Source organism: Lactuca virosa, chromosome 3, assembly GCF_052849685.1.
Source record: "Lactuca virosa cultivar CGN04683 chromosome 3, Lactuca_virosa_CGN04683_v6, whole genome shotgun sequence".
NCBI lineage: Eukaryota > Viridiplantae > Streptophyta > Magnoliopsida > Asterales > Asteraceae > Lactuca > Lactuca virosa.
The window spans coordinates 96026880-96040689 of record NC_136428.1 but is presented as its reverse complement, the minus strand read 5'-3'; positions in this window follow the sequence as shown (position 1 = coordinate 96040689).

The window sequence follows — 13810 nt, the reverse complement described above, 5'->3', positions numbered from 1 at the left end:
GAGCATGTCTTGGTAGGTCCTTGATTTATTCCGTTGTTCGAACTTCCAGCCCCTTGTCGATTACCTCCACCATTGTTCCCTTGGTGGATTTGCGCCATGGCTGCGGTGACCGCAGCAGATACCGCTGGTTGAAATACAGCTGAGTTGATTTCCGGTGGGGTTGGCTCAGGGTTTCCACGGGTTGGTCGATGAGGCATCTTTCTGTCATTGAATGGAAAGATGTTGAGTGCCTATGATTTTTGTGAGTTTGCGATCCTATAAACTAGGTGTATTGCATGTACTTAAGTAGTTTCACATATTAGCATACAATCATGGATACATAACACATAACAGATAACAACATCACAATAGAGCGCATATATTTTTCCATTAATAATATCCGTACTTTGATACATGAAAATTTGCTCGAAGGAGCATACATAAGTGGTGCAAGTTCAGCAGCATAACGACTCTATGAGTAGTGTAATCACTTAAACATAGAGTCGATGGTACATATCATAGATCATATAAGCATAATACTAAAGATGGATATGACTAGCCCTAGTCATGGTGGGATGCGCCAGGGGGTGGTGCTGAGGAAGTGGACGCTCCCTGAAGGCGAGCCACCTGTCGTTCAACGTCTCAGAGTCGAGTCTCCCACCTCACCTGCCTCATGTGGAACTCTCGGATAACCTCTCGCGTCTCTTGTTCTGCACGCTCGACTCTAGTCCGCATCTGGTGCATCTGATCGGCGGTGCTCTGAGCTAGGTTGCCAGTGTTCCGCAATCGTCTCACCATGACCGGAAGCGCGCGATCAGCTGGTCCTCCCTCCCTCAAGTCGTATAACTCGCGTGCCATGCCAAACGGGGGTCGCTGTCCCTGCTGCCTGCTCCACCTCCAAAGGTCGATACCCCAGGGGGTGTAGGGCCAGTCGGGCCCATCCGATGAGCGGGCACCCTAGTCGGGTAAGGGGGGTTGATGACTTCGGACTTCGCGTCCGAATCGCCATCATCGCTAGGTTCCTCCTCGAAGTCCTCTTCGGCTTCTTCTTCTTCCAGGTCCACCACTGGCTCAGCAGGTCCGCCCTCGACTTCCGCCTCAGGTTCCTCTCCAGATCCCTCCTCAGGGTCTTCTTCAGGTTCCTCCTCCAACCATCCGTTATTCCCCTGATTAGGGAAATATGGATCTCCGGGGAGATGGAAGCCGGCCATACTGTCTGCGAGAGTATATAAATGTACTAACATTATTCCTAAGATGTTTTAATTATTGATGTTCTCTTCTTGGTAACAAAGGGGTATGTTTTTAGGTTTACCGACCATCGAGGTTTCCCCGGGGCATGTGATAGTTGTACTTCGGAGAAAATGTAGTTGATCAGGCTACATTCATCCCCTTAATACAACTAGGAACAGTCCCGACTTAACCGAGATGTCGGTATTATCTTATTTGATTTGGTATTATGTTCTTTTTCCTATATCGCACAAGTAGAGATGTTTTATCGTTGTGTTTTATTTGTTTTATTCAGAGTTGTTTTAGTCCCTCTTTGGTTTATAGTTGCATATCAATGTGTGGTTAGATATGCCAGTTCACTCTAAACAGAGCTCTGATATCAACCTGTCACACCCCCGAACCAGACGGCGGAAACGTCCGAGGGCTCGCGTGACTCAAATTGAATATCATCACAATGATTATACATGAAACACAACATAAACTTCACCATGCATTAATACATTACAATTGACATTGTTCACATCCAGTACAGTGTTTAAATATTACATATCCATAGCATAAATTGTTTGAGAGTTTTCAAAATATAACATCCTAACATACTTGATATTACCCTTCGACTTACCTGTTACCTGAGAATACAAGTTATTTTGAAAACGTCAACATATGGAATGTTGGTGAGTTCATAAGTAGGGTTGTTATAAAAATGATTTGTGTAGTTTATAAAACCCAGAAAATCCGATATTTTCTGAAAAGACAATTGTTTATACCAAAGTGTGAAGATCCATAAGTTGGTGCATGAATGATTTCAAAATTTGTATAAATGGGAAGTTTTGCATTATAGTTATTGAAAAATACAAGCGGGTGGTGTTGATTTCCTCGAAAAACCCGATTTTTTCCGATCATATAATATAATTGTTTCAAATTGTTATACCGTCACAACGAATGATTATGTTTTCTCTTCCTTGATTACTCGGATAGTATTGGTTTTATTTATTTACGTGAGTCGTTATAACCATGCATGATAATGACTAGTTCGTCTGTCTTGGCATCCTAATGAACGTCGGAATTGATCTTAAGATTTTGTCACCCCAGACTGGCCGAGTCTAACTGTAGCGAACAGCTGAGGTGTGGGGGAGTCACCCCCGTATAGATCTATACAGAAACTCTCGCTCTCTTTCCAGGAGACTTTGTTTACTTTGATTGCAACTAAGCCTAACAAACGAGGAGAAGAGGATTACAAAGTCCTGCTAATTATGTGTCTTATTTAAGGCTGTTGGTTAAACGAAGAACGCGTTGGCCCATTTCACATATAATTTAATTGGACCTTACTAGCAACGCTAATGGGCCACTGAGGCCCACTAGCATATAGAAGTCATTGAGGGTCCATTAAACATGTAATTTGGGTCACAGGAGGCTCAATAGACATGTGTTATTATTGTTAGGCCCAAAAGTCATGTCAATGGGCCACGAAGGCCCAATAAGCATGATTAAGATCTTTCAAGACCAACTATTTGAGTATGTACTTGTTTTAGGTATAGTATAATGATCGAAAGTTTGATTGAACAATTGTTAAATTCAGAACGGCACGAAACTTGTCGATTGTTTTTAACGATATTTAAAAATATAGGTATATTCTTCATTCTATTTTCATAAGTTGTAATTTCGTATTTTTGACCCAAATATCTTAAAACTAAAATAATTGACTCAAAATATTGGTTTGACCCATTCAGCCCTTCTTTAATAAAAATGACAAATTTAGTCCCTTACATAAAGAAAAAGACATTTTAGGCCCTTAAATCATTTTTTGACATTTTTGACCCATAGACTTGTTTAAGTAAATGTTTTTAGCTCAAAATTTACTCTTTGGCAGTTTCAGTCCTTCCAGCAAAGAGTCTTTCGGTTAAAGTCCAACTTTTTCGCAACTTTTACAATTTTGGCCCAAATTCCAAAAACTTTACATTTTTTATCCTTTTTGGAAAGGAAAAGCATTTTAACCCCTGAAATAGTTTTGTTTACCCCTTTTTCCCCCTTTTTTGAGAATTGTACCATTTCAGCCCCTTAAAAATCGTATTTTTGCAATTTTTGGGCCTATGGGCCGAAAAGCCCAAAAATTAGCCCATTAAGCTACAAATTACATTTCTAGTCCTTTAAAGAGTATAATATTCATAAAAACATTTGTTTTTACTGTTTTGACTCTTTTAGTCCTTAAGAAAACCGTAAATGACAAATTTCAACCCAACTTTTGTTTATTTGACAATTGTAGCCCAAAAATAAGTTTTATGTTGCAATATGTTGATTATGACTTTAGATAGAAATTTTTTTTCACTTGTTTAGTGAAATATATATTAGATCATGTTTGTTTCCCCTCTTGTGCCATAGATCTCAAGATTTCTTCCCTTTTTGTTACATATTTACCACATAAACACATAAAATCACACATACATACATGAAATCACACATAACATACACATACACATAGATCTACACATTTTACTTGTATTATCCCCCATAAAACTTACGAAAACCGAAAATAGAGGGGTATGAACTCACCTTTACTTGTTGTTTTCGATTTTGAAGGAAGGAAGGGAGAAAATTTGGTCCTAGCAAGCCTTCTTGGGTGGATCTTGATCTTAAGGGTTTCTAGGATGATGATCATGCGTTTATATGAGTTAAGAAGAGAATTTTGATAAAACAAAGAATCTAGATCATGGATCCAAGCATTAACTTACCTAAGATGATGATTTTTGTGGAATAACCTCCTTGAAAAGCTCTTAATCTCGAAAATTTGATGAAGAGAAGTGAAGGTATTCTTGAGAGAGTTTGTTTTAAAGAGATGGATGTAATGTGTGTGTGGGTGTGTGTCTTTGGACGAGGTTAGAAAGGATAGGGAGAAGAGAGATAATTGAGTTGACATGCATGGAAATATGGGATTTGTGCATGGGTTTCCAATGGACAAATATGAGGTGTCTTGCCCTCATAATTCCTCATTTCTTTTTTTTTGTTATCCTCTTGGGCCGAGAAAGAGAGAAGAGAAAAGAGGGTTTGGGCCTTGGTTCTTAAGTCCAAGATATGGGTCCAATATACATCAAAGTATGAGTTTAATGGCCCTTTAGGGTTAATTAAATTTGTTATGGCCCAATAAGGGTATTTATTTCATTCTAGGCCCATTATGGCCCAAAATGTTAAAATAAAATAAAGTGGGTCCAATTAGAGCCCATAAGAGTTCTAAGCCCAAAATAGTCAAATTGGAAGATCATTGGTCCATTAGGCCCAATAAGAAAATCGTAGTCCAAAATGGACTTGAACCGGGATTTTTAGGGTTTCCAACCTTTTGCTGACTACTTGAATGTTTGTGTAGAGTATTTGATGGAATTTTGTGACCATTGAACAAGCACCATACATGTTTTCCAAGCTTTAACTACAATGTTATCTTTGTTAAGGGTTTTACAAGGTATCAAAATTCCTGGTTGTGACAAAGCTTCTACATCTGAGCAAATCTAAGTGGGAAGCTTCTTATTGAGGTATAAAGCTTCAGACATTGCTTTTTCTTTGTTATGAGCATGTTATTTGAGCATTTTAGGGTTTTGTCCCATAAAGGTGGAGTCTTGATGAGATCTTGAACTCGAGAGACTAGGACCAACCCCTTTTGAGTGTATGAGTAGTGTTATGTCATAAAAATCCAATCTCTGTTGGTGAAGTCACTCCATGCATGAGTTTTGAGATCCTTGAGACAAAAGAGTGTATATTTTGGAGGATGGTGCCTAATCAGCCATGCAAATGCTTAAAGTCAATCGCTTTATGGATTAAGAGACATTAGAGAGTCCAGATTTGAGATATGAGCCTATGTTTTACCTGGTTAAGACAAAAAATGTGAGAAGAGTGAAACTGGGGCGTACGCTGGGCGTAATCCCAGTACGCGAGGTGTAGGGGTCGAGCATCCCCGATGCCTGCATGGCAGCCGAGTATGCGGAGCGTACACCCTGCCGTTGACTTTTCTTGACTTTTAGGGTTTGGTCAAAGTGTGGACTATTAAGCCTATGGAGGGGTAAAATGGTCTTTTCACCCTTCTGTGAGTGTAAAAGAGTTAGTCTAGTTCTTGAGAGCCAATAATAATTAGGGATAATTATTATGTGCTAGGCAGAGGCTAGACTGGTGGGTAGAGTTCGAGATTCCAAGTTCGAGGTTTTCATTTGCTAGCTTACGAGGTGAGTCTTCTCACTATACTTACCTTGAGTGGTAATTTTATGTGTGACCAGAGGGTCTTATGTGAATGAGCTGTGTATTGAGATATCCTGCTATTTGTTGTGTCATATGCTTACTGTGTAATATATTGACCTGCTGAGTTGAGGGACCAGAGGGTCCATCTGAGTTGTGGGACCGAAGGATCCCACTAAGACACTTTGACCGGAGGGTCTTATTGAGTTATAGCCTCGAGTGGCTGGTGTGATGTGTATGGTATTTTGGGGAACTCACTAAGCTTTATGCTTACCGTGTTATGTGTTATGTGTTTCAGGTAGTTCCGAGGATCGCGACAAGGCACCGGCATGATTGTACACCCTGGCGGGAGATGTTTTTATGATTCTGGGATTGTGAATTACATTGTGAACGATTGACATTTTGGATACTTGTGTTTTGAGATTGTGAAATGAGAATTTAATGTGTTTTAAAAATGAAATTTTTGGTTTGAAAATTTACGTCGTTACAAGTTGGTATCAGAGCCTTGGTTTGAGGGATTCGGATGCACCCTCGGGTGTGTTTGGACTCAAACTAAGGATTTGAGAAAGATTTTCAAAAGATATAAATTTTTCTAAAAATGTGAAAGAGTTTAAGAGAAGACGAGCCGGAGCAGTGTGTACAATCAGCCAGAGCCCGAGCGGTGATCTCCCAAAATACCCTCATTTTGTGTTAGGAGATATATTATGAGATATAATGCATGCTAAAAAATAGGCTAGGTAATTCATATATTAGGACTAGGGTGGCCTGATTTGTGATGCCTTAGCCTAGGGATTTCTGCTATCAGTGATCTGTTTTGAGTATGAGTTGTTGGGTTTTGAGCATTCTAACACTCCTAAGGTGTTCATGCAACCCTAAATACCTTGGATCTATGTTTTAACTAATTATACAAGCAATGTTGTTTCCAAGGTATTAAACCTATGACTAGCATACAATTGACATATACCACAAATGAAACTAGTTAGGATAACATACCTTATAGTGGAGATTGAAGTCTTGATGTATCTATCCTTAAGAGCTTAGCCCCAATAGTGTGGAAGCCTCAAGTGGAATCACAAATCACCATCAACAACTTGGAAGAACTTGAGAGAATATGGAGCTCACTAAAATTGGCCACCTTTTCTTTCACACATACTAGTGCCAATTTTGTGAGCCAAGGACCCCTTTATATATTATGGAGGATTAGGGTTACATCCACGTAAACCATGCCGGGTCGGGTCAAGTCATACCAATTATATTTATGGATTTAGACACTAATCCAACAGTCTCCCACTTGGATAAGTCTAATAACTATTATTGCAAGTACGACTTCATAACCCGACTAGCAATCGTAGCTCTTAAAGCCGCTGTCGAACTCTGAACAAATCAAATGACGCGTCCATTAGATAAGTGATCATATATTCCTCCATTCTAGATATCATATGGACTAAGACATGGATTATAATCATTCTCTCTGTCCATTTGTTGTTTCCTGATTTTCGATTTATGACAACTGACTAATTGATCAAATCAAATCAGTCCACGCTTGGCCAAGCACTTCGCGGTGTCATCACTAAATCATCGAGGGGCCCACATATATCGCTTTTATCCTTATGAGGTAAAAGGAATGGATAAACTTCGACTCATATGCTTGTACTAACTACTTGTTGAATCATACACAAAGGCACGTTTATAACATTAAGTTACTGATGCGTTTTTGTACAATCAATGTATAACCAACTCATAGTCAACAACTCATATCACTAGGTTTGAAGAATATAAGATATTATCGTCTCATGATTCACTCGTGATAAAATCCATGAAGTGATTCAAATGAGCGTGGGTTTAATCCAATACTAAGAACTTATGAGCACTCATGAATGTTGTAGCAACCATTGCTATGTCTAATGCACCTTAGACAAATCTTACAATCCAGATTCATGACAGTCTTGATTCATATCTACTTCCAACATATGACCGACTATGGATGGTTTGAATAACTTAGTCATTCAGGAAGAACAACCTAGTTATTCTGGAAGTCAAAACATGCAAAGTGAAACACAAGAATAATACTTAATCCTATATAGCCCCAAACTCTTGAGTGTAAATAAAAACCCTTTTATCTAAGCACCATTTTGGTTACTCATTATTCATTGTTTCGATTTATCAACTTAATACTTGAATTGAAACAATAGTCATGCCATGCACCAAGCATGCATACTATGTTTACCTATGGTCCTTTGTTTTGTGAAATAGATCAATTAAACACGACTCCAATGATGCTCATTTCACAATCCCAATCCCTTTTGTAAATGTAAGAATACCAAACTCTTGCCATTTACTGTAATGTGTTAGATTCTAAACTTATACGCAATGATTCTCTTGTAATAAATATGCACAAAAGTCACAAAGACTTGGCAACAGACCTTACAAAGTATTCCAATGGAGATCAATTCCATGGAAACGAAGTCTCATATTCAAAGTACATTCCTTTGAACATCCTTCTTTGCATTAAGTTCTATAATCTTACACAGATTCCGAGAATAACTTCCACCTATGGAAACAATTCCATATTACCATTGTGACTATCACTTCTAAACAAGAGTTGCCTCTTTTCAGAATATGTCAATATGGTCCTTTCCAAAGTTTAACACTATACTTCTAATTGTCCACGAGCAACCAATCTTTGGTAAACCTGAGATTGTCCTCGACAATTGCTTAATCATTTTAGTCATATCTGGTTCTATTCCTTTTTCCCTCTTAATGCCCTAAGCATTTGGAAAATTTAGAATGGATGTAATCGATCCTATACCCGAAGCATATGGGACACGATTCATGCTAAAAAAATTTATTTTTCATGTTCTCACAATTCGAACTATGAAGAGGGATGTCGTAATCACAATCGAATTTTGAGAACGCCACATATATAGAATTTCCTTATGTTAAACCATTCCAACATAACATTCATATATATCCTTGACTAAAGTTGATTAAAATCTCAATCTAAGCTTGTAGAATTGGAATGAAGCATAAAATCCTCTCCCTTAATTATAGCAAAACAACTTTTCAAACCCGAATTGAAACTTTTGTTTTTCTATAATTAACATTGCTAACTTGCAACACTTAACATAATAATCATGCTCCCACTAACATGATGATTATTAGCATAACACTTATGCTCCCACTAGCTTTGACATGTACTCAGAAATCAGATGGACATCTAGAAATCAATACTTTATTGAATTTCTTACCAAAGTTCAGATTTCTGATACGAGATTGCTTTGATAAGACTTTATCAAAATCATACACCTTTCTTTAGATAGCTCACATATGTGTCTAAACAATTTTAGAACTATGAAAAGGGATGCCGTAATCATAGTCACAATTGTTTAGACCTTTGCCATTTCTCACAAGTCTATGTTAGTGTGTCGGTTAACCACGCGCGCTCCACTAACGACTTTGAGAATGCAAATATTACACTTGCTATCTTCCTATAATCTACTTAGTGAAAGCGTTTCCTCACCATCATTTTCATGAATCAGAGAGAAACCTTATGACATTTAGATTTTATGGTGTATGTGTTCCTATCCATGTGAATTTGTCATAACCATAATCATAAGACAAGGTTAGTGACAAATCCAAACTTATATAGACTGGAACTGCCCAATCTCATTTTCTTGCCACCCGGCAGCACAAGTGCCTATCAATGCTTCCAGGTTGTTATGCAAACAATTGTGAACTTATAGAACTCACAAGCATAATCAACTTAAACTGGAATGGGCACAGAAACAGAAATATGTCAACACAATGGGTTACAAACCTCAAGTTGTGTGCTAGCGATTAAACAATATCTTTTATTCTTGATTAGTTCTTGAAACTTTTCCAAGATCTTCAAGACTCCCACTGTCCTCTTGACATATGAGATTCTCTTGTCAAGAACCATTCCTTGACAAAACAAATATTCAAGAGTTAGTGAGGATTCTTATCAAGATAAACACTTCTCACAATTGGTCCTAGTTGGTCTCTGTTTTATCCAAAACATCACAACTTACCAATTTCAAATGTACAAGAGTAAGAAACATTTTACTCTTACATTTGACAAGTGTTAGAAACCTTTCTTAAGATTATGTCACTCAAGATACAATCTTAGACTATGACTCTAAGACTTGATTTTGGAACGAAGTACGATTTATCTTTTGATTTAACCATTTTAACAATTCATGATTCCTCTCCTTAGCCGAACAAATGCGCTAAGGTGTCTTTAGAGGATCAATTGTGATATGGTTCCATAATCACTAAGATAATCATAAAACAAGATACTCAAGTACTCTCCCATCTCTTCAGATTGGAGAAAATTTTATCTTTCTGCCTAATTTGATTCTTCTCATCCGTTCTGCCATACATTGAAACTTTTCCAATGTTTCAAAATTACACTTAAACTTGTAAGCATAACCATATTTACTAAACTTTAGTAAATCATAACGCATAATCGTATTGACCTTTGTGGTGAACCTGATCAGCGCACAACCAAGTGTACCCAATCCTTTAGTCCTTCACTCGACTCATACATAGATGTGAACAAGGTCTTAGTCTTAATTTCCCAAAGATGAAAATTCTCATTCATCACATAATACAACTTGCATGATTCCTATTTTCTATCCAACTGAAACTTGGGTGATGAGGATCTTTCCTTATTTGGTAAATTATGACACTACCATAAATGAAATAATCAAATTTTATTTTCCAATATTGCTTTCAATGGAAACATATAAACAACAATTTTTCACAAATGCCATTGTAAGGATACTTAAAATAAATAAATCAAAACTTTTTTTTTAATTTTAAAACTTGCAGAAAAATCTTATCCTTACAATGCAAATACATATGTAAACTATGTTGATATCTATTCCTAAGCAATCTATCGTAACTCTTAAGCAGTTGCTCAAAATTCTGATCACCGAACCATTTTCGCGATCAGAATCAGCGTACTCTTTCTTTAAGCTTCCTTTGATTTTTTAAAACATCAAATGTAATTAGATTACATTATGTATTTAGAATCTACAAAAGATACTTAATAGAGTTAGATAATGGACTTTACCTGAAGTAGAGTCAAACTTTTGACTTTACCAGATCTTTCAGGTAAATCTGGCAGCTTCACAACCAATGCCCCTTCTTTTGGCAAAAGAAACATATGGACTCTTTGGAAATGGTACATGAGACTATTTCAGACTTATCCTTTCTCTTTACCATTAGGTTAAATGACTTGACCATGACCGATCCCTTTCCATTGGGAAGAGAAAGCTTTTCTGGACTTCTAATGTTACCATTGTAAATGTCCATGGAAGTTTGGGAAGTTGGTCTTCCAATCAAATTTTGTTTTACCAATGCCCCAAATTATTGATGATTTAGCAGCATCAAGCAAATAGTTAAGATCATTAAGGGTCATGTCTTGATCTGTCATCAGGGTGTGACTGAAGAACCAAGTCAACAGCCAGCTACCTTGAGACTTCGACACCCGACTCTCCCGGCTTGCCAATAGGGATTGAGTGACCTTGAACTTTTCAAGTCTTTGATCTTGTGGGAAAGGGAGAATAATTGGAGGAGGTGGAGGAAGTGGAGGAAGTGAAGCATGATTTCCAGTTCTATTAATGCACAACAAAGGGATTAATCTTTCACCTTGATTGCCATGTGGGATATCATCTTCAATAGGATAGCTTGTTCCTAAAGATTTGGGAAGACGATAGTTGTCTTAACTAGACATCTATAATGGGATAAATTCAAGTTTAGTTGATTTAAAGTCCTTAATATAACACCTAATATGAAATATTAAGGCTAGGACCCAACAAACTATTTTATAACTTGGAAGAGTGATGCCGTAATCCAAGCTACAAAATATTTGAAGGTAGGTAAATGACGATTTACCAATTTCCACCATGAAAAACAAAACAAATTATTAATTTTTAATTGGATTTGAAACTCCTAGATCTTTTGAGATTCATTGAACTTTCAATGGCATGTTTAAATCTCAATTGTGCCCTCTCAAGTTTGTGATTGGGATGCTGAGGATCACAAACAAGGTGTGAATAACCACGTAAATTGACTTGGTACCCTTAATTTTATCACCCAATCGATGTGCCGGTTAACCACACGCGCTCCACCGATCTATGATAAAACTTAAGTCACCCTTTGCCACACATTGTCAGTCCCATGTTAGTGTGCCGGTTAACCACATACGCTCCACTAACGACTTAACAAGGTGCAAAGTGTAATTTCATGGGTTAGCACCATTTCACATTTTCCTAAGTAACTAAGATTGGGAATTTATAAGTGTTTAGTTACGTAGTATTTATCATTATACTTTTAATGAAGGGAGAATTATAGTCCTTTCCTACCCATTCGGCTAACGACCATCTACCAGTCAAGGAAGCGGTCGGTGAGAGTGGACACCCATTAAACTGCCATTTTATAGGTAGTAACCTTATACCCCCCTTAGAGACTGGCTTCGTGAATGAGGCCTACTAACAGTAAGATTGACTTTACTCTTATACATATATATAAGTATTAACTTTTAATATTATAATAGTATAAGGGTGTATTTTACACATTTAAAATACTTGGTGGTTTAATCTTATTAATTAAACTATACTATTAATTTAATTAAACTTAAACCATATCATTATGGAACTATTAACTCTTTTAATTAAACACTTTAATTAATTTAATGAAGTCCATAAAGTTTGAATTTTAACTTTTAAAATTCTAGAGTTTGGAATTAAAGCATTAATGTGTGTGTGACTTTACAAATTCCAAAACTTGAGGGCAAGTTTTGAAACTATTCTAAACCTTTCATATTCATAACATATGAGTTTAATGTTTCTTTAATGGCAAGACTCTTGAAAATCCATAACTTGAGGACAAGTTATGGAGATCATAATTTATGGAAAAGAGATTCTTCATGTTTTATAACTTATGAGTTTTAATGATCCATTTAAAAGAAAAACCTTTGGAATTCCATAACTTCAGGACAAGTTATGGAGTCCATTAAAATCATTAAAACCAACAATTCTACCAAGAATTTTACAAGTTCTAGATTAAACTCATATGAACTAGGTAATTCATGTCAAACAAATTCCATGCAATTAGACTTAATCATATAAACTAATAGAAAACATGAAATTTTGACAATCACCTTTCAAATGGATTAGCATGATCATTATCATATCCTTTTTTAAAAAAATATTTTTTTATGATTCAAAACAGTTTGGAATAATGATCCTATCCATTTGGGGCCAAAAAACATTTTTCTGCACTCTGCCCAGCCAACTCGGCAAGTCCATGAACATGACTCGTCGAGTAGCACATTTTGTACATGGACTCGTCGAGTGCATTAGTGGACTCGGCGAGTTCATCACCCAGAACGCAGAAAACTCAATTTTTTCAACTTTAAACAGCAAGTAGCATCAAGTATAATTGAAAACAAGCCTAGGCTCTGATACCACTGTTGGGTTTTGAGCATTCTAACACTCCTAAGGTGTTCATGCAACCCTAAATACCTTGGATCTATGTTTTCACTAATTATACATGCAGCGGTGTTTCCAAGGTATTAAACCTATGACTAGCATACAATTGACATATACCACAAATGAAACTAGTTAGGATAACATTCCTTATAGTGGAGATTGAAGTCTTGATGTATCTAGCCTTAAGAGCTTAGCCCCAATAGTGTGGAAGCCTCAAGTGGAATCACAAATCACCATCAACAACTTGGAAGAACTTGAGAGAATATAGAGCCCACTAAAATTGGCTACCTTTTCTTTCACACACACTAGTGCCAATTTTGTGAGCCAATGACCACTTTATATATTATGGAGGATTAGGGTTACATCCATGTAAACCCTAATACCCATGACCTTTCATTTACATAGAATCCATGGGTTAAAAGCTCCATAGACTATCCATGGACTTCCATACACTTTTAGCCCATCCTAAATAAACCTTGGCCCATTCCATATATATATAAAAGAGTCCATATTTAATTAGCCTCTTTTGATCACTAAATTAATTTCAAATTAATTCTTTATCAATACTAATTAAATAATATGATTTCATATTAATATATTATAACTTATAATATATTAATAAATCATAAATATCCTTTTTCTCATAAGTCTATCCATACAAATTGTTCCGGTGAAGTACAACCCAAATGGACCATGTCGGGTCGGGTCAAGTCATACCAATTATACTTATGGATTTAGACACTAATCCAACATGAGTATCTAGCAGGAGAGAGCCAATGAGAGGAATACTATGAGAGTATCTTGTGAGGCATAGAGTACTTGTAATTGGGATCCGAGGAGGAGGAGGACTTGGGGTGAACACTGATGCGGTG